This window comes from Muntiacus reevesi, chromosome 10 (assembly GCF_963930625.1).
Source record: "Muntiacus reevesi chromosome 10, mMunRee1.1, whole genome shotgun sequence".
In the NCBI taxonomy this organism is placed as follows: Eukaryota; Metazoa; Chordata; class Mammalia; order Artiodactyla; family Cervidae; genus Muntiacus; species Muntiacus reevesi.
The window spans coordinates 19,053,865-19,073,325 of NC_089258.1; the positions used below are offsets into that span (position 1 = coordinate 19,053,865).

At 44.4% G+C, this 19,461-nt stretch overlaps 1 protein-coding gene across 4 annotated transcripts in view; it reads right to left on the bottom strand.

The window, feature by feature from the left end:
* SYK (spleen associated tyrosine kinase) overlaps positions 1-18,875 on the bottom strand; it is a 104,797-nt gene extending 85,922 nt beyond the window's left edge. For 3 of the 4 annotated variants that reach the window (XM_065947359.1, XM_065947357.1, XM_065947360.1), the window contains exon 1: positions 18,429-18,875. The gene's annotated coding sequence lies outside the window, so the exon portion shown is untranslated. Of the gene's footprint in view, positions 1-3,811; positions 3,881-18,428 lie in introns of all 4 variants that reach the window. The other variant, XM_065947358.1, reaches the window with a different exon arrangement.
* Between the last annotated feature and the right edge of the window lie 586 nt (positions 18,876-19,461).

Genomic DNA, 19,461 nt, shown 5'->3' on the forward strand with positions numbered 1-19,461 from the left:
CCCAGAGTCTACCCAAACCCCTGTCCATTGAGTCGGTGATGCCATCCAACCATCTTATCCTCTGTCGTCCCCTTCTCCTGCTGCCCTCAATCTTTCCCAGAATCAGGGTCTTTTCAAATGAGTCAGCTCTTCGCATCAGGTGGCCAAAGTATTGGAGTTTCAGCTTCAGCATCAGTCCTTCCAATGAACACCCAGGACTGATCTTCTTTAGGATGGACTGGCTGGATCTCCTTGCAGTTCAAGGGACTCTCAAGAGTCTTCTCCAACACCACAGTTCAAAAGCATCAATACTTCGGCACTCAGCTTTCTTCACAGTCCAGCTCTCACATCCATACATGACCACTGGAAAAACCATAACCTTGACCAGATGGACCTTTGTTGGCAAAGTAATGCCTCTGCTTTTTGATATGCTACCTAGGTTGGTCATAACTTTCCTTCCAAGGAGTAAGTGTCTTTTAATTTCATGGCTGCAATCACCATCTGCAGTGATTTGGGAGCCCCCAAAAATAAAGTCTGACACTATTTCCACTGTTTCTCCATCTATTTCCCATGAACTGATGGGACCAGATGCCATGATCTTAGTTTTCTGAATGCTGAATTTTAAGCCAACTTTGTCACTCTTCTCTTTCACTTTCATCAAGAGGCTCTTTAGTTCTTCTTCACTTTCTGCCATAAGGGTGGTGTCATCTGCATATCTGAGGTTATTGATATTTCTCCCGGCAATTCTGATTCCAGCTTGTGCTTCCTCCAGCCCAGCATTTCTCATGATGTACTCTGCATGTAAGTTAAATAAGCAGGGTGACAATATACAGCCTTGATGTACTCCTTTTCCTATTTGGAACCAGTCTGTTGTTCCATGTCCAGTTCTAACTGTTGCTTCTTGACCTGGATACATATTTCTCAGGAGGCAGGTCAGGTAGTCTGGTATTCCATCCCTTTCAGAATTTTCCACAGTTTATTGTCATCCACATAGTCAAAGGCTTAGGCATAGTCAATAAAGCAGAAATAGGTGTTTTTCTGGAACTCTCTTGCTTTTTCGATGATCCAGCAGATGTTGGCAATTTGATCTCTGGTTCCTCTGCCTTTTCTAAAACCAGCTTGAACATCTGGAAGTTCACGGTTCACGTACTGCTTAGGCCTGGCTTGGAGAATTTTAAGCATCACTTTATTAGCATGTGAGATGAGTACAATTGTGCGGTAGTTTGAGCATTCTTTGGTATTGCCTTTATTTGGGATTGGAATGAAAACTGACCTTTTCCAAGTAAAGGTTTAGCCAGTTCTCTCCCGTCCTTCCTTCTATTCTTTCCTTCTTCCTTCCTTCCTTTTCCTTTCTTCTTTTCTCTCCTCCTTCTCACACACATACACACATGCAGACACACACACAGCATTACTGAAAATGAAGAAAAGATTCTGTTAGGCTAGAACACATCCTGAGCTTCTCCCTGACATGATTCATTTCCAAGATGAGGAACTTACCTTGCGTCTGTACAGTGACACTAAGAGGAGAAAAAGAAGAGAAGCAACAAGAGAAACAAATAGCACACAAAGAACACTGGCTGGAAAATCACACCAAGGGGCAGATGAAATCACAGCCACACATACAGCCATGGAGCCAAAAGACTTAACAGAACAGCCACTGTTAGCAACAGTAGCTCTAAATGGAGACACAAAAGGCAGGGGATGAGGTGGGGAGGCAAGAAAAGTCGTGGGAAATAAGCCGGCACTCAGGGGAAAATACAGGAAAGAAATGATGTCTGTCATTTCCAACAGAAAAAAAGAGAACAGACACTAACACCGTGAATAAGGCGGTGGACAGGATGGAGTAGCTTGAGAAAAATGAAATGAACAAAGAGTGGAAGAATTCAACAGAAGAAGACTAGAAGGACAAAGGAGATCCAAAGTATGTAAGACTGACATTCCTGAAGTTGAGAATTTAAATAAAGGGGTGGTACAGATGTTTAGAGTTTCAATTAAATTTCAACTTCCCCTGGATTCCCTTATCCAGGATCTTACAAAAGGAAGGAAAGTTCTGGGCTTCAGACTTCTTCTTCAACCATGCTCCAAGTCAGCAGACAGAGGGCTGATGTTCACAGAGGGGTCAGGTATGTCTAGACCAGAAACAAAAGGTTCAGCTGGGCTAATGACTGGCTGCAAACATCACAATTTCGGGACAGGGACTAAAAGTACTGTGTGTGGTAGGAAGGTTCTAATGCTTCTGCTAAAAGTCCAAAGGCCAAGCAAGCCCATTACACCTCCAAGACTGCTTCAAAATCACTCCAGATGCTTCTTACCTGTGCAGATGGGGGTGGGAGGGCAGAGGTCAGTAGAGCAGCCTACAGAGTCTAAGTCTGACGGCCTGTGCTGCTGCCCCCAGTGTTGGGTGAGTACATAAAATCACAGAAGAATGTTTTCAACAGTAAGTTTAATAGCAAAGCTCTAGGCCGGAACAGTAAATCTTCACGTGGACAGCAGGTAACAACAACCCGGGTACCGTAAGTACTGGTGACCGTGCCTTAACCCAAACTCAGAACTTCCAGAGGTGGGGCCCAGATAGCACTGTCTGTGTTTAATTTTCCAAGTGATTCTCGTAAGCAGCGGGGACAGAGAACCACAGTTCTAGAATTGCTGCCTCTGTATCGAAGGTTCAAAACTGGCCCAAACAGAGCTGGCTGATGACGTGACCAACAGCGTGGGCTACCAAATGGAAGAAAAATGGAAAGAGTAGAAAATTCAAAGTTTTACATAGAACTCTAAAGAAGAAATAAGAAAGGCATTCAGGAAACCATGTTTAGTTCAATAAAGCCTCCTCACACACTGATTTTCAGACATACTGATTTTGCTAACTCAGCGATTCAGGTAAAAGCATCTTGCCTCCAGGCCTCCTTGCCCATCGCGCATGCGTAACGGGCGGGCATGGGGTGGGGCATGAAGTCAGCTTGGGAATCCGCACGTGTTGCTCCACTTCCTGTTGTCGGGCTGAATCATGAAAGGAAGTTCTATAATTCGCAAACCCTTCCAACTGCTTCTCTTGTGGTATTTTATCTCTCCCGAAATTGAGCAGCCCAGGAATTTCAGAGACAGTCAAATGTCACATCTCTCTCACGCCACCCAGAAGGAGGATGAGCCAAAGCTGGAACCTGGGGACGGGGCAGGCGCCCAGCTGGGGTGGGTCCCTCTGCCCATCCCCTCCCCATCACAGGCTCCACGGGTGCTGCCCGCCACAGGGTGCACCTGCCTCTCAGCCCGCCTTGCCCTTTCCACTGCCCTCGGAGCTCTCAGATGCACGTGGTCACGTTCCATTCCCAGAAGTGAGAGTCTTGTTTTCTTGTATTGGCAGGAACAGAGCACGGTCATGTGATCAGCATGGCGTTTTCCTCATTCTGCCTGGAGGAAGAATACACCCCCTCTTCAAATCTTCCTTTTAAAATGGACAGACTTTGGATTCCAGATATTTTGAGAAAATGGCGTTGGATTTTCTATTTTACTGCAGAGAAGTTAATCAGTACTAAATTTTCCCCATTACCTCTACATCCTTTTGAACAAAAAACTAGCCGATTCTTTCAGAAACTATACTGAATCAAGTGTGCTTAACTCCAGGATATATTACTTAGTATTCTCCAAGATGGGGTTCCCATTAGACTGCTCCAAGAGCACATCTGGGAACCATTTCAGGCCCTATGTGAGTAACCTGTCACTAAACTAGACTGTCATGGTGTGTGCACATGTGCATGTGTGTGCATGCACATGTAGGTGTGCTGTGTGTGTATCTGTGTTGATGGAGGTTGCTGTGTTGGGAATGAAAGGGCCAGACCTGATTCTTGTGGTCTCGTCTCAGGGATGTGGGCATCCTGCTGCCACCATCACCTCCGAGGCTGGAGTCCTTTAAAGAAACAGGAGGCACTCAGGATCCAGACGTGGAAAAGAGTGCAACAATGCACTGCTGACACACAGCAGAATCAAGAATGAGGAAAGGTGTGTAGGGGACAGAAACTTGTGTCTCCTGGCTTCCCAGGAAGGACCCCATAGGGCCCGGGTATAACACAGAGTGGTTACTCTGTCCCAAGACCATATTGCAGTGATGGAGATACTCGTTCTACTCTGTCCCACACAGAGTCACCTGCCACACGAGATTAGTGACCCCTGAAACGTGGCCACTGTGACCAAGAACTGATTTTTACATTTTATTTCATTTTAAGTATTTGCAGTAGAAACAGCCAGATGTGGCTGCGAGCAATGCTCTGAGCAGCACAGTTCTAGATCCTTGCCAGGGAAGCTGGAGAGAGGCCACGTGTCCTCAACTGGGCAAGATGTCAGAGGGGAGCAGCAGGCAGTTCCTCCATCCGACCAATGAGACAGGACTGCAGGTCGGCAAAGGGAATCTCATAAATTCACCCCAACGAACATGCTATGTGGTCCAGACACCTCTCCCTTCCAGGTGTTTTTCCTACTTGGGCCAAGCTTGGGGCTCTAGGTTTTCTCTTAATTAACAAGAGACACACTTTATTCCAAATACCTAGCTTACTGTATTCAAACCCTACATGACATATTGAAATGTAAGGAGGGGACATTAAAAGTCTCATGAGCAGAGTCTCTATGCTTCCAGCATGGAGTTCACAACAATGTCCTCAGCATGGTCTCCAAACCAATGTAAAAGTACATGACTGGGGTCCAAAATAAGGTCATATTGTGTTTTAGAGCTTCAGGGTTAGAGTGCCCCTGAGCTGATTGTCCTCGTCCAGTCACTTGGGGACAGGAAAGAACACTCCATAAGAGCTGCCTGTTAAAACCCAGCAGAGTTCCCCAGGGCACCACCAAAGAATAGACACACACTTGCTTGAGTCAAGTGATATTTGGGCCCGAGCCACTCTTTCTGTGTTGTTGTCATTGTTCAGTAGCTCAGTCACATCTGACTCTTTGCAACCCCATGAACCATAGCATGCCAGGCTTCTCTTTCCTTCACTATCACCCAGAGTTTGCTCAAACTCATGTCCATTGAGCTGATGATGCCATCCTCTGTCATCCCCTTCTCCTCCCGCCCTCAATCTTTCCCAGCATCAGGGTCTTTTCCACTAAGGAGGCCCTTCACATCAGGTGGTGGCCAAAGGACTGAAGCTTCAGCTTCGGGATCAGTCCATCCAATGAATATTCAGGGTTGATTTCCTTTAGGACTGACTAGTTTGATCTTTCAGTCCAAGGGACTCTCAAGAGTCTTCTCCAGCACCACAGTTGAAAAGGATCAATTCTTTGGTGTTCAGCCTTCTTTATGGTTCAATTCTCATATCCGTACATGACTACTGGAAAACCATAGCTTTGACTGTACAGGCCTTTGTTGGCAAAGTGATGTCTCTGCTTTTAACTACATTGTCTAGGTCTGACTCTTTCTGTGACCTTCCCATAAAGTCCTCTAATATCATTTTGCCCCGGGAGACCCTCCTTTTCAATCCTCAGGTAACCAGAGGCTACGTAGCTCCTTGACTACCTGTACCCAACCAGGACTGCCCTGCAGAGCACCTACCTGTCTGCAAGCCAGTCTGCTGAGCGCTCTGCACAGTGTCTCTGGAGCCACAGTCACCCTGGGGCAGGTCTTTTCAGCCTTGTTTTGGTGATGAGGTGGCCAGGGCTGAATCAGTTCCAAGGAATGATGGAATTGAACACTGCCTGCCGCTCACCTTTGACACCTAGCCCAGGTGAGGACATCTAGCTCAGGCTGGGACCTGGGACCCTTTGCTGCAGTGTTTGTACCTGGACAAACATCTCCTCAAGCAAAAAATTACAGAGAAGCTGTAAGGGACTAAAATAACTGTGTGCATGTGCAATTGGGGCAGATTATGGATGAGATACAAAAAAGACCTACAAGCCTCAACCATCACTTCTGAAGAGCCAGGAACAAAAGCTGTGGACTGAAAGCAAAAGTAGGGTACTGTGCATGCCCCCTGCACTCAACACCACTAAAGGAATGGGCAACCCACCTAAGCCACCCCTTCAGTCTGACCCCTGGACCCACCCCTACCCTCACTTTATATAAGGAACTAAGGCACTTCCACTAGAGCAGCAAACAAGGAAATCTGTTCCTTGTTTTTGCTCCCCACTGCTGTGGGAGCCCCAGTAAAGCCTCGCTTGAATTTTTTGTATGGCCTCTGACCAGTTTCCATTGATTAAGGAGGCCACAAACCCTGGTCAGTAACAGAATCAGAGCCATGGGCTTGCTTTGCTCCTACCACCCACACCACCTCCCAGAGGGACTTTCAGAGCTGGACATTTATAGGTCACAGTCATGGTCCTAGAAGTTTCATTATAAAATATAAATGTGAGTGCATGTGATGACCCCCCGGGGCTTCCCATGTGGGTGCTGCTCAATGCTTCCTCGTGTATGCCTGGATGGACAGGGCCATTACCAGGAAGCCCAGAACCCGGGAATCCCCCAATGGTCCACCCAGAGAGCGGCCCTTCCGTCAACATATGCTGCAGCCTTCGAAGCCCAGAAGCCACAGTCACCAAGAAACCCAGCTGCCTCCCCCCGCCCGCAGCTCTCCACCCAGAGTAAGACCGTTCATTTACATCCTTCTCATGAGGGAAAAAACCATCTCACATGAAACAGGCAGATGACACACTGTCTGAGAGTAAATAAGCCCAGTGGACTTGGAGTAATGCTAAAAACTAGTCTGAAAGATGGACTAATCGTTCACATTATCTTGGGTAAAAAATGTTATGAGTGGTTTGTCTAATTGGACCAGTGCACACAATCTTTCTTGGACAATCGTGTCAGGTGCGCTCACCTCCTACAAGTCTCACAGCAGGGTGTTGAGAACACATTCACGTTCTCACTCATGCTTCCAAAACTTCCACAGGCCTCCAGATGTTAAGAGTGCAAGTTTCCAAGGAGTAGAGTGCTTGAAGCATAAATATGTGAGTTTTCTCTATCTCCATTACTCTCCTCTCAATCAATCTCTCTCTCCCTTTCCCCTTCTCTCTCTCTCTCACACACACCTAATATGCCCAGTCTCTTCGATCAAAGGCACACATAGCTTCCACTATACCCAGTGTACCAATAAAATCACATTTGGTGGAACTGTGTCAGTGTGCTTGTGTGCTATACAATCCCATTAACTAATTCTAAACCAGTGGTTCTCAGCCTTGGCTGCTGCCCTTGGTGCAAGAGGGGTGAGGAGACCTTAACGATAAATATCCAAGGCAGGTCACATGCCAGACCACGTCAGAAACTTTGGAGGCAGCCTGGGCATCCGTGAGTGAGACAAGCTCAGGTGATGGCTGTGTACAGGCATGTTGTGGACCTTGGCTGTACACCTCTGGGCAAACTACTCAACCTCTTCAAGTCTAACACCTTGGAGATAGTAGTAGGGTCCCAACAGCCATAACAGATGCTTTGGTTCTGAATTATTTTCCTGGTCTCTTCCTCCTTAGCCTGCAGCCCCATAAGCAAACCTCATCATTTCATTACAATCACTGAAACATCTGTATGCAAAGTAAAAATGCACATTTCACTTCTTTTTCTCCAAACCAATTCCCCTGCTGCCCTCACTAGATAACTGCCGCTCACAGTTTGGTGCCGTTGCTTTAGAATCTCTCCGCATATTTACACACACACACACACACACACACACACACACACACACACACTGGTATAAGCAGACTTGCATCTTTATATAGCAAACAACATTCAAATGTAGCCTACATTGTTATGTGCATGCGTTTTTAAAAATGTAGTGATATACTACATCTTGCTTTTTCACTGAATTTAACTTGACCATCTTTATATTTTACTTTATGAGATTCCACATTTAAGAAAAAGACCACATATGATTCCAGTGCATGGATAGACCACAGTTCATTTAATCAAGCCTAATACAAATTTCTTTCTTCCTTCCTTCTTTCCTATTACAAAACAAAATGTTGCAATGAGTTACCGTATGCATATATATATTTCCCCAGCTTTATCAATTTATGTGTGTAATAAGTTCCTAAAAGTGAAATTGTTGAGTCAAACACGTGTGTTTTACATTTCCAAAGAAATTACCCAACCGCCCTGCAGGCGCTGACCTGTGGGAGTGTCCCTTTTCACCACATCTCACCATCCCGTAAACCCTTAAATCAACGTGAGTTTACAGAGGGGCAAAGCATATTCTTGTACTTTTGGTTCCTTTGCATTTGGGGCTGCTTGTTTGTGTCCTTGACTGATCTTTCTATCGGAATGTGTTTATTTTTCTCATTGATTTGAAAGAACTCACTGCATATAAGGGCTTCCCTGGTAGCTTAGATGGTAAAGAATCTGCCCGCAATGTGGGAGACTGGGGTTCCATCCCTGGGTTGGGAAGATCCCTTGGAGAAGGGTATGGCAACCCACTTCAATATTTTTGCCTGGAGAATCCCATGGACAGAGGAGCCTGGCAGGCTACAGTCCATAGGGTTGAAAAGAGTCGGATACGACTGAGCAGCTAAGCACAACGCAGCATGTGAAAGCTATTAATCCTTTACCACAGACCTTGAAAATAAACGTATATTTTGTGTTCCTCCCCCCCACTTATTTATATTTTCCTTTTGTATAAGGACTTGTTTGCAATTTTAGAAAATCATACTCATCAACATTTTTCTATTATGGTTTCATATTTTCTACCATATTTAGAGAGGCCTTCACTCCAGAGTTATTTTATAATTCAACTCTTTTCTTCTACCACTTTTACAATTTCACTGTTATATTTTTATTCTTTGTTCAATCCAGAACTTATTTTCATATAGACAGCAAAGCTTTATTTTTCCCAAGTCATCAGTCAGCTTTCTCACAACCAATAATTAATAACCTATGCTCCCTTTCCTAACTGATGGGAAAGGCCACCCTTGCTTTGCCCCACAAATTCCATATGGAATTTGCCCCACTGTTGCCCCACTTTCCTTTGCAGTTTTCCCTTAAGATCTTGTAGAATTTGTCTCGTTTCATCATTCTTACTTTTCATGTTTTTCTTTGGATCTCATAGGTTTCATTTCTTTAAAAAAATAAAATTGCCAGTCTCAGGTGGAAGGAAGATTGTATCTCGAGCATTTTAACTTGTTTAGTTTTCTGTGTGATGTACACCTTGTTCCATAAGCTTCTGTGCACAGAGCTCCCTTCGGCTGGCTTAGAAATATCTCCATCGTGATAATGGAGAGCTCCTTCATGCTCCTGGGGCTACAGAACAAGTCCATGGTCGGGGGATGGGGATGGGGGGGTTGGCAGGCTCCACTTAACTACCTGTTGTGGGAGGAACCACTTTCCTTTGCAAATAAACATGTTGAAGTCCAGACCCCCAGTACTTCAGAATGGGATGCTGGAAATCAAGCCTTTACAGAGGTAAGTTAAAATGAGGTCATTAGCATGGGACCTAATTCCCTATGACTGATATCCTTATAAAAAGAGGAAATTACAGATACATGCACAGAGAGAAGAAGATGTAAAGATACAGAGAGAAGACGCCATCCATAAGCCAAAGAGAGAGGCCTCAGAAGAAACCAACTCTGCCTACACCTTAATCTCAGGCTTTCAGCCTTCAGGGCTGTGATGTGATACATGTCTGTGGTACTGTGCTCCAGGACCCTAGGGAACTAACACACCATTCCTCTATTAGTGAATGCTGATAGTTTCCAGAGTTTTCTCTGGAAAAGGGATATGCTAGAAGGAATATCTTGCACAGAGTTTTGCAGGTATTGGCTTCTTGGGGGAAACATACATTTTTCTATATTCTTTCTAGAAGGCATCCTTCCCCTGCAGTTGTTAACCTGCGTTCCTTTGCTGAAACCATTGAAATCCCACCTGCATCACAAATATTTCCACCATGGAAGAGAACTTCATTTGAAATTTTCCTTTATCTCCTGCTTCATTCTAATCTTCAGGACCCCATGTATGCCCCCTCCCAACCCTCTCAACAATAACATGTGCAGAGAGCAGTGATTCTATCCTGTGTGGGGACAGTGGCAGAGATATCAGCCTGATATCTGAGCAGACAAAGGCTCAGAGTATCCTTTTAAACCTTACTTAAAGCTTCTCACATTACTTTAGTTCACTCTGGGTGGTAGATTTGAAAGTCAGCTCAATCTCAGTTGGATAGCAACATGACATCAGACATTCCCACATTAACCTCTCATGGATTCAGGAATTTTTTTTTCCTATTCCTACTGAATTTGCTTAATTTCTCAACACAAACTTATGAAGATAATAAGTTTTCTAAAACTGCTAATAAAAGAGTAAAATCAACATGTCAAACTGGGCTTCCGCCCCCTGGCTGCCTCCACTGACAGGACTTTAAATCTTCTTAGCACCAGGCATGACAGCAGGTCCCTTTAGGCTCCTCATTAGAGAAGTGGACACAGAGTCTAATTCTGGATTGGAAACACCTGGGTCTTACATTTCAACTCACAGCAGCATCACTTAGTGGCTGGACAAGTCCAAGTGACATCATCTTTCTGGGTCTCACTGCTTCTCAGGGCATTGAATTAGATGGTCCCTAAGATCCCTCCCCCCTCTAACATCCCAGGCATCCTTATACACACTTCTAAGAAACATGATTCAGGACTAGCAATTGCCTAATGATCAGTAGAGGCTTGACAATGCAGCCCTCTCTCTAGAAACAGTTCCTGCCTAAGCTGTAGAAGGGCTAGCCAGGGCAATAGGAAAGACGAAAGAAGCCCCAAGTCTGCCTTTCACGACTGTTCTAGGGAGCTACCCTTCCTCCTCCTCCTCGCTGTCACTTCCTTCACAGCTATGACCATCAGCTGATTGGTGTGGCTGAAAAAAAGGAAGTGTTGGACTTCCCCTTCAAGTATAAACAGCAGCTAAAAATGCAGAGAAAGAAAAGAAACAGCACTAAAAACAATAATATAGAATATAAATCCATAACCATGCTGGGAGCAAAGGAAGCAGATTGCTAGTGGAATGGAAACTCTCACTACTCTCGAAGGACTCAAAGAAAGATGGGCTCAAACTTAGGAAACCACAGCCTAAGTGCAGGCAGTTGGGGATGGCTGCAAAGAGTCAAGGGCGTGGTGCCTTGGAAATGACAAAGCCTGGGTGGGATGGGGTGGCTGAGGTGGGGGAGAAGCAGAGTGGGAGGCAGGCAGGCAGCCAAACCCTCTCCAACTCCTCAGCTGCTGGCACCCCTAAGAGCAGCAGAAGGCCCTCTGCAGGAAAGACGTGCATTTGGAGAGGCAGAGTATGGCCACATCTGCAAAGAACAGAGTGCCTGCACCCCACACCGTGGTTACTGGCTCATCCTGTCCTGCTCACATCTCAGGCTCCTCCCATCTCATGTGTGTGTGTGTGTTAATCGCTCAGTCGTGTCCGACTCCTTGCTTCCCCACGAACTGTAGCCTACCAGGCTCCTCTGTCCTTGGGATCCTCCAGGCAAGAATACTGGAGTGGATTGCCATTCCCTTCTCCAGACCCATCTCATGGGTGACAGGTAAAAAGAGGGCCATGCAACATACACAGCCTTGAAAACTAACTCCGAGGGCATCTCTGAAACAAGACCAGCACACATCCTAGCACAAGAAAGCTAACCCCACAAAGGTAAGGAACCAAATGGGCAAACAAATGAGTAGGTGCTAAAGGAGATAGAGCTCACGAAGCAGGAAGAGAATGTCCATGCTGGAAGCAGTAACAAAAACAAGTATCTGGACGAGCCTAAAGTATCACTTAAAAAATAAAGAATTAACTACCTTCCTTCCTTGCTTGCCCACCTATTTGCTAAAATACAAATGACTCAAGAGATGGACTGAAAAACAGGATGGACAGGGCTGAAGATCTTTCTTGAGCAAATGATCAACTTGTCAGTTCCATGAAATGCAATGAAAAGGGTAAAAGAGAGGGAATGAATGAAAGAAAAAGTGCACTCCCAGCAGCTTTGTATATGATATCAAAAATTAGAGAAAAATCCTAAATGTCTATCAATAAGTAATCATATTTTCTGCTCTGGAATAAAACACAAGGATCACTGATAGGAAGGGCTCCCCCAAACCTGTTGATTAAAAAAGTTAGTTGCAGGAGGACACTGGTATTAAGAAGACACACAGTATATCTTCTAAAAATATACATGTATATATACACGCATGAATGCACAGGATGATAGATTAGAAGACTATACATCAAGCTGCCTTCCCTCAGCTGGGGTGGGCTGGGGCTAAGGGTGGTGGTCAAGGAGGGTTCCAGTGTCACCTGTCGTATCTGAATTCTTCACCAGTGGGTATGTACTCAGACATCAGTTATGCAAGTCAACACTTTTCAAAAAGAAAATGATAGAAAGTTCTCCCATTTTGGAGGTCAGAGGAAAGAAAAAAAAAAACTTCAGAGACAGTACTTACTCATCTGTGACCTATTTGGGACTGCTATTATTGGTCTCCAGCCAAGACTACAGGGCAGACTCCCAGAGCTACCCACCCGGGAAAGACTGTGAGTGTTACGCCAGTTCTAACCACAGGCCAGGTACGATTACTGCACATGTGTCTCCACGATGCTCCACGAGGAAATCCCCTGTAATCCTTCCATCTACAAAGACTGAAAGAGTAGCTTGAAAACAGTGGGATTTGAACCCAATGAGACTTCAGACTCCCTCCTCTCAACCACTGTTGATAAAAAATATTCAGGAACTGAAGCATTAGGGCAATCAAGTGCTTCAAATACTCTTAGTGTGTGAGATGAAAATACACCTAGCATTCTGCCTCCATCTAAGCAAAGCCTGAGGATCTTGTAAAGGGGCAGCAGGTTGCCCGCTTTTTCCCACAGTAGACCTGGGGAGCCCCTGTATACAAGATGCTCCAAGAACCAGTGTATCCCATGATCACAGGGTGTGAAAGTTCAGTGACATGCGCCCTGACCATGCACACCACCTGCACCTCCGCCATGAACAAGCCCAGGACAATTATCCTGCTTACTCGCCTTTATTCTGTCTAAGGATAAGGAAGCAAGGGAAGCTTAAACAAGGAAAGCTTCCTAGGAAATATCATTTAAAATTGCATACCACCAGCTTCAGAAATCAAGACAACTGAGGCCAGTCATCTGATTTTTAAAATCTGTGGAGTCCCCATTCCCAGGAAAGTATATATTCCCATTAATCAAATAATAAAACATCAGGGTCAGAGCAAATACAGAGGTGACACTGAGACTGATTTAAAATATAGATGCTAACTGCTAAATTGGAGCTAAGAATAATCTTTCACTAAATATGATTCAGAATATGCCCCGACCTGAGAAAATATAAAAGTTCCAAAAACTACAAAAAGTAATAAATTATACAAATAAGCAAATAACCATAGAAATCAAAAGTTTGGGGGAAATGTTTTCAACAGTTATGACAATGGATTTACAAGAGATTTAAAAGGTACATGAATGTTGATAAGAATTATGTTAAGACTACAAAATACGTACAGGACAGCAACTTGCAGAAAATATATTTAGCTAACCAACACCCCCAAATATGCTTCAGTTATTAATAGGTGCGTAGCAAGACTGAAAAGAAACTGTCAGACTGATGCAAAGAGGCAGGGGTTTCCAGAAAAAGAAAGAAATGGAACTCATAGAGTGCTTGATACATTTGACTCAGTAGGAAATTGAGTCCAAGTTGGGAGGGGGGGGGTGCGGTTTAGCTTCATGTCAGAGAGTTGGGGAGAACCATCACAGGCACAGGGCCAACTGAGAAAACACAAAAATGAAACAAGAATTTACCCCATGAAAAACATTTTGAGGTACAAGAAAGAAAATGGAACTATACTATACAACATGCTCTATTAGTAAACAAAATCACAAGGTAAATACCAAATAGCATCTTAACCCTAGGCTAAGGTTCCAGCCATCCATTCATCATGTGTTCAGTAGGGTCTGAGTCTTTGTGACCCCTCGGACTGTAGCCTGCCAGGCTCCTCTATTTATGGAATTTTCCAGGCAAGAATACTGAAGTAGGTTGCCATTTCCCCCTCCAGGGGATCTCCCCGACCCAGGGATTGAACCCATGTCTCCTGTGTCTACTGCATTGCAGGTGGATTCTTTACCCTTTGAGCCATTGATCGGGGAAGCACACAGAAAGATTAATTATCCTAGGATTGCCATGTCCTTACTTCTCAGAATAGGAAGTCAGCATTGTCTAAACTGATGTATATATATATATAAAGCAAGTGAATATAGCATCAGGAAATAAGAAGGAAAATTCTAGAAGAAATAGCTAAAAATATTAAAAGATTGCATTGGGGGAACAGTACTAGAGAATGGGAAGGTATTGTTATAAGTTGAAATTAAATAAAAAGATTAACTCTGGTTGCACCAAAACATTTCCATGACCGAACAGAAATGGATAGATTTAATAAATTGTCAGACTGACCAGAACAGCATGAAGATTTAGCATTTAAGACAGAAGATGGAGTGGGAAAGTAGAAGATCAATTGTTGCACATTCAAATGCTCTTTGTAGCCTCACTGAGTGTAACTAAAGAAACCAATGTTTAAATTGTGACTTCTTCAAAAATTTGGCGCTCAGCCCTCTTCCATCCTTTCACAATGCCCCCACTGACTGTATCCAGGCCTAAGCCTCACTTACCTGACATCAGCCCTACACTCTCCTCGTCAATCCTGCTGTCTGCCCGGCCTCTGCTCAGATCAGATCAAATATCTCACTAACAGTGTGCAAATCTGGAAGCCCAATATCCTCTCAAATCTGTGCTCGGACCTGGTACCCTCAGGACAGAGGATGCTACTCACCAGAAACTGTCCATCATAAGTTTTCGGTACACCCCCTTGGTAATGGAGGTGTTGTAACATCATCCTCACCTTTCTCTTCCTATCCTCAGCCTTTGGCAGCCACCAAAAATAGATACATAATTTCCCAGAAACAAAAGAATCAAGAGAGAATCCTTTTTGATTTGTTAAACCTACTGTAATAGAAACTAAATATTCTTCCTTCTATTGGTGTCTTTGGCAGTGGCTAAATTTGACTATATTTAAGATTCCAATTTAACCACCTTTCAGGATTCATAGGGTAAAACTTACATAATTAATTCTTAAAAGAAAAAAATCAAATTGATACAAGCTAACATTTTGCCAGAAAAAATTCTAAGCTAATAGAAAATATTCCTGCTGATGCTAAGCCACAGTGAATGAATAAAGCTTTTCCTTTAAAATCCAATCAGCTGGGTTTTTTTTTAATCTTCCCACAATTCCTTTCTTTTTCACCCACTTTTAAAGAGAAACGAAAAAAAAAAAATCTTTTTTTCTGAATGAAAAAAGCAAACCCAACTTGTTCAGTTCCAAAGTAGAAGGTAAGATGGTGAGACATAATTAAGTCAAGCAATTTAATTCCAGTCTCTCTTTAAGACTCTGCCTTTTGATTTCAGTTGCTTTAAAAGAAAAGCAATGATCAGCGCATATACATTTTAAAAAAAATTTCACTCACTGGCCTAAGTTCCTAATTTTCTCTCCTTCATTTGCTGCTAAACAGTACAGAAGTGGAAGAAATTGTTGGGGGTGGGGGGCGGGGGGTGACTTAGGGAATCAGAAAAAAATCTATATGGTGGAGAACTGAGAAAGCAAACAATAACTTAGATTGTACAAAATACCGGGCCGTTCCTTAGGCACAGATAATGGAGACAGAACAAAGTGAACAGGAAGCAATATTTCTTCCAAGGACACGCTTAGTTGTGAAGGGTGATAATACCTCTTCTTTAAGTAACTACTGCATTCTTTTTTTAGAATCAGAGTGGCAGAAACTTTGCTGTTGAAAAGTCTGTAAGTAAGGCTGAAACCTCCTATTCTCACTTGGAGGATCTGTATTTTGATTATCATTGAAAATTCAGGGAAGTTTTGCTATTTCAAACTTTCGGTAAAGGCGGAGGAACTATTTGTCTAATTACTGGAAAGTGTGACTTGTTGGGCAACAGAAATGCAAGTTGCTTTCAAAAGCAAACAGTAGCTCCATGAAGTCTAACACAGACTCAGTTCCTTAGCCCGAATTCCACAAAGCTCTGAAAAATAAGGTTTTTGGTGAGCTTTGTAGGGAACCTCGTAAGTGACAACACTTGCCCTGAACTGGCACACAATTATTTGTAGCCTCTCTTTATTCCACTTAGTGAGACTTTTCACACTATTGGTGCAGAAATATGAACATGTGAGATTACAGGAGGCTGCCCAGGCTGTGTTGGAGTGGTGTGCAGCACATAGCGTCAGCTTGCATGCACACTTTTCTAAATTCTGAGATTTCTCAAGGCTGAAACTCATATTCTAAATTTGAATTCTAAATTCTGAGGAATCTTGAATTCCAAAACATTATCTTGGCACAGGGTTTTGGATAATGATTATGGATATGCTATGTGCTGCATAAGTTACATTCTATTAAGAAGTCTTAAAAAAAAAAAAAAAGAAGTCTTTGATTTAAAAAAAAAACAGAAAAGTCAGACCTGCACTTAGAACAATAAATAACAAACCTAAAGAAGGCTAAGATGAATGGTTTCTGAAACGCAAATCTAGCGATAAAATGAACTTTCTGACACTTTTCGCCCTCAGGAAAGGTAAAGAGCTAAAATAAACACCACATTTTTATTCCTGGATTAAAACATTAAGAACATTATTGTTATTTAGATGATTCCTAAAATCCTACATATTGAAGCACTCTAAATACAAAGAATAAATTTTTTAGTTATATAAAAGTAAAATAAAGTATAAAGTTTCTATCTTCCTGCAACATTTCTCTAAACAGATCAAAGCGAAAGTTCAGTGTAGATAAAACAAAATAATTTAATAAAATAATTTTAGTAGACAAGATTTTTCACTTAAAACATCTAATACTTTACAAGTATGTAAACCTTTTAGTTCAAAGACAAATGTATCTGGGGACAGAAGAGGGATGTGCACATCAACGAATTTAGTTGCATCTAATGAAAATGTTGCCTGAGTAACAGCAATGAATTTGTTCTTACTACAACAAAGAAAACACATGCTAGAATCAATTCCATTTCTTTCAAGAATTCTCCATCACCCCCCCCCCCCACCTTTCTTTTTTTAACACAAAGATTCAAATGTGAGATATCTCCAAGTTTTTTAACTACATACTGAACCACCTCTAGGGTTTAAGAAAAAGAACAACTCCAGCCAAGAGTTTTATTTGGGTCAATGGGAATCTTTGACGGAGTCAGGCAAACTCATTCAAATAATCTGCAATCTGGTTTCCAAAGGCCACCTGGCAAGATTGCAAGGGCCAGCTGGTCACCAGTCAGCAGGATGTCTTGGGTTGGTTCCCGTGAATATACTGCACAATGAAGGAGAGTCTTTTTGCCAAACAACTGCACCGCAAACAGCCAAGATTCAAGCTTTAACTTCTCCAATGGTTGTCTTTTTAGTTCTTGATATTCAAACAAACCAAACAATGAATCGCCTTTGTATCATGATGCAGGTTAGGTTTAAAGTTTTGAAGTCGTGCATGCATGTGTGAAGTCGCTTCAGCCGTGTCTGACTCTTTGCGACCCCATGAGATGTGGCCCGTCAGGCTCCTCTGTCCATGGGGAGGCTCCAGGAAAGAATACTGACGACCCCATATCCTACTCGAGGGGATTTTCCTGATACAGGGATCCAATCCGCGTCTCCTGCATTGCAGGCAGATTCTTTACCGCTGAGCCACAGGGGAAGCCCTTTATAGCCATACTGCCATAGTGCAAAAAAATCTTTAACTCAAAATCGCATTTTACTACACCCAGCTTTCCTGCTCTTCAAGTCATTCACTGGCTAACTTTGTTACTTTACCATGAGAATGTGAAGGAAGAAAAAAAAAGGCAATCATGCTACATTTAGTAAAGGTTCAGAAACTCGTGTTCTTATGCAACTGCTCTTTCTGTAGTAAAAGTATAAATAAAACCTTTGCATGCGTATGAACATCTCTACATTGAGTCACTTCCATAAATTCAGTGGAATTTTCCAGTGACCTCTGTAAATGGCCAAACGAAAACACGTTCTTTCCGAGACCCGACACCGAGTTTCTTGTGCCTGCGGATCCCAGCTAGTCTCCCAGGACCCAGCAGCTTCCGCACTTCGTGCGCACGCGGCAGCACCTGGAGTTTGGGGGCCCCATCGCCCAGCCCCCAGCCCCCAGACCCCCTGGCCCCCAGGCCCCCAGGCCCAGCCCCTGGCTTCCCGTACTGAAACCGGAGCCCAAGAGACACTAACTAGGTTTAGGAGAAAAGCTGGCACAACCGACTAACGCTCAATCGAAATATTTTATCAAATGTTCCCTCCGATTTCCAAAGCAGGAAGGCCCTGGGAGTACCTGCCCGAGTGTGCCTGGGCGCACAGGTCTTGTGCGGGCCGCGGAAGGGCCGCATCTTTCCCTCTCTGGGCGCCGGCGCCGTCTCCCTTCCCACGCCGCCTTCCCCAGCCCGGCAGCCGAAGCGGCGGGATCGCGCGGCCACACCTACCTGTGCCAGGTGAGCGAGGGCGGGGCGCGGGGCTCCGAGAACCGGACGGGCGAGGTGGCGGGGGCAGCTCGGGCACAGCGCCGGGCCACCCGCGCTCCTCCTCGCGGCTCCAATCGCCGGAGTCAGCTCAGTCGCCCAGTGCACGACGCTTCCTTATTTTGGGCAACTTCCTTCACGCGCCCTGGCAGGCCCTGAACTTCCTCCCTGCTGCCGCGCCCCGCTGCCCCAGGCCCGCCCTGCCGCCCGTGCGCCCCCAGCGCCCAGCGCAGGGGATCGGCCGCCAGAGCGCGCCGGAACCCGGCTCGCGGGGTCGGCCCGAGAGGCAGGAGGCAGGAGGGCAGAAGGGAAGGGGGCCAGGTGGGCGCTCGGCCCCAACTCCCCGGGCGCAGGAAGCCCAGACGAGGGGGCTTCATGTGCAAAAAGGGGGCTTGGCCAACAACTGGACCCTCTGGCCACCTGTCCTGCCTGCTGCGTGATTCTTCCAAGGACCAACAGGCACTCGGGGTCACGCCCATTTCCGGTGCAATTGTTTGGGAAGAGAATCTTGTTCACAGTATGGTCTATTCCTAATCACCAGCCCAAGACGCTCCTGCAGACTGGTGATCGGAAGGCCCATGTCGTCCTCACAGGTGGTTTCCTGACATAAGCGAACATCAGATTTCACAGCTCACCTTTGGGTGAGGCCAGCCTGTCCAACAGGTCAGTTGTGTGAGGGCTTTAATTACTACGAGGTTCTTGACAGTGAGTTAAACTTGCTTCCCTCTTACCCACAAGGTTCTGACGTTTCATTAAATAAAGTTTCATCTTTCTCTGTAGTCTTTAATATGGTTTAAAAACACCAGGTGTTTCTTCTCTCCCCACCCCCACCCCATTTTTTTCTGTTAGCCCTCTTTAGAATCTTCCCATAAAACAACTTCCAGACCCTGGCTGCGCTGGTAACTCTGGCTACCATTGCCTGTTTGAAAAAGTTGAACCAAAATATAATCAATAAAATAAAATAAAATATATAGGGTGTTAGATTAAAGTTGCCATG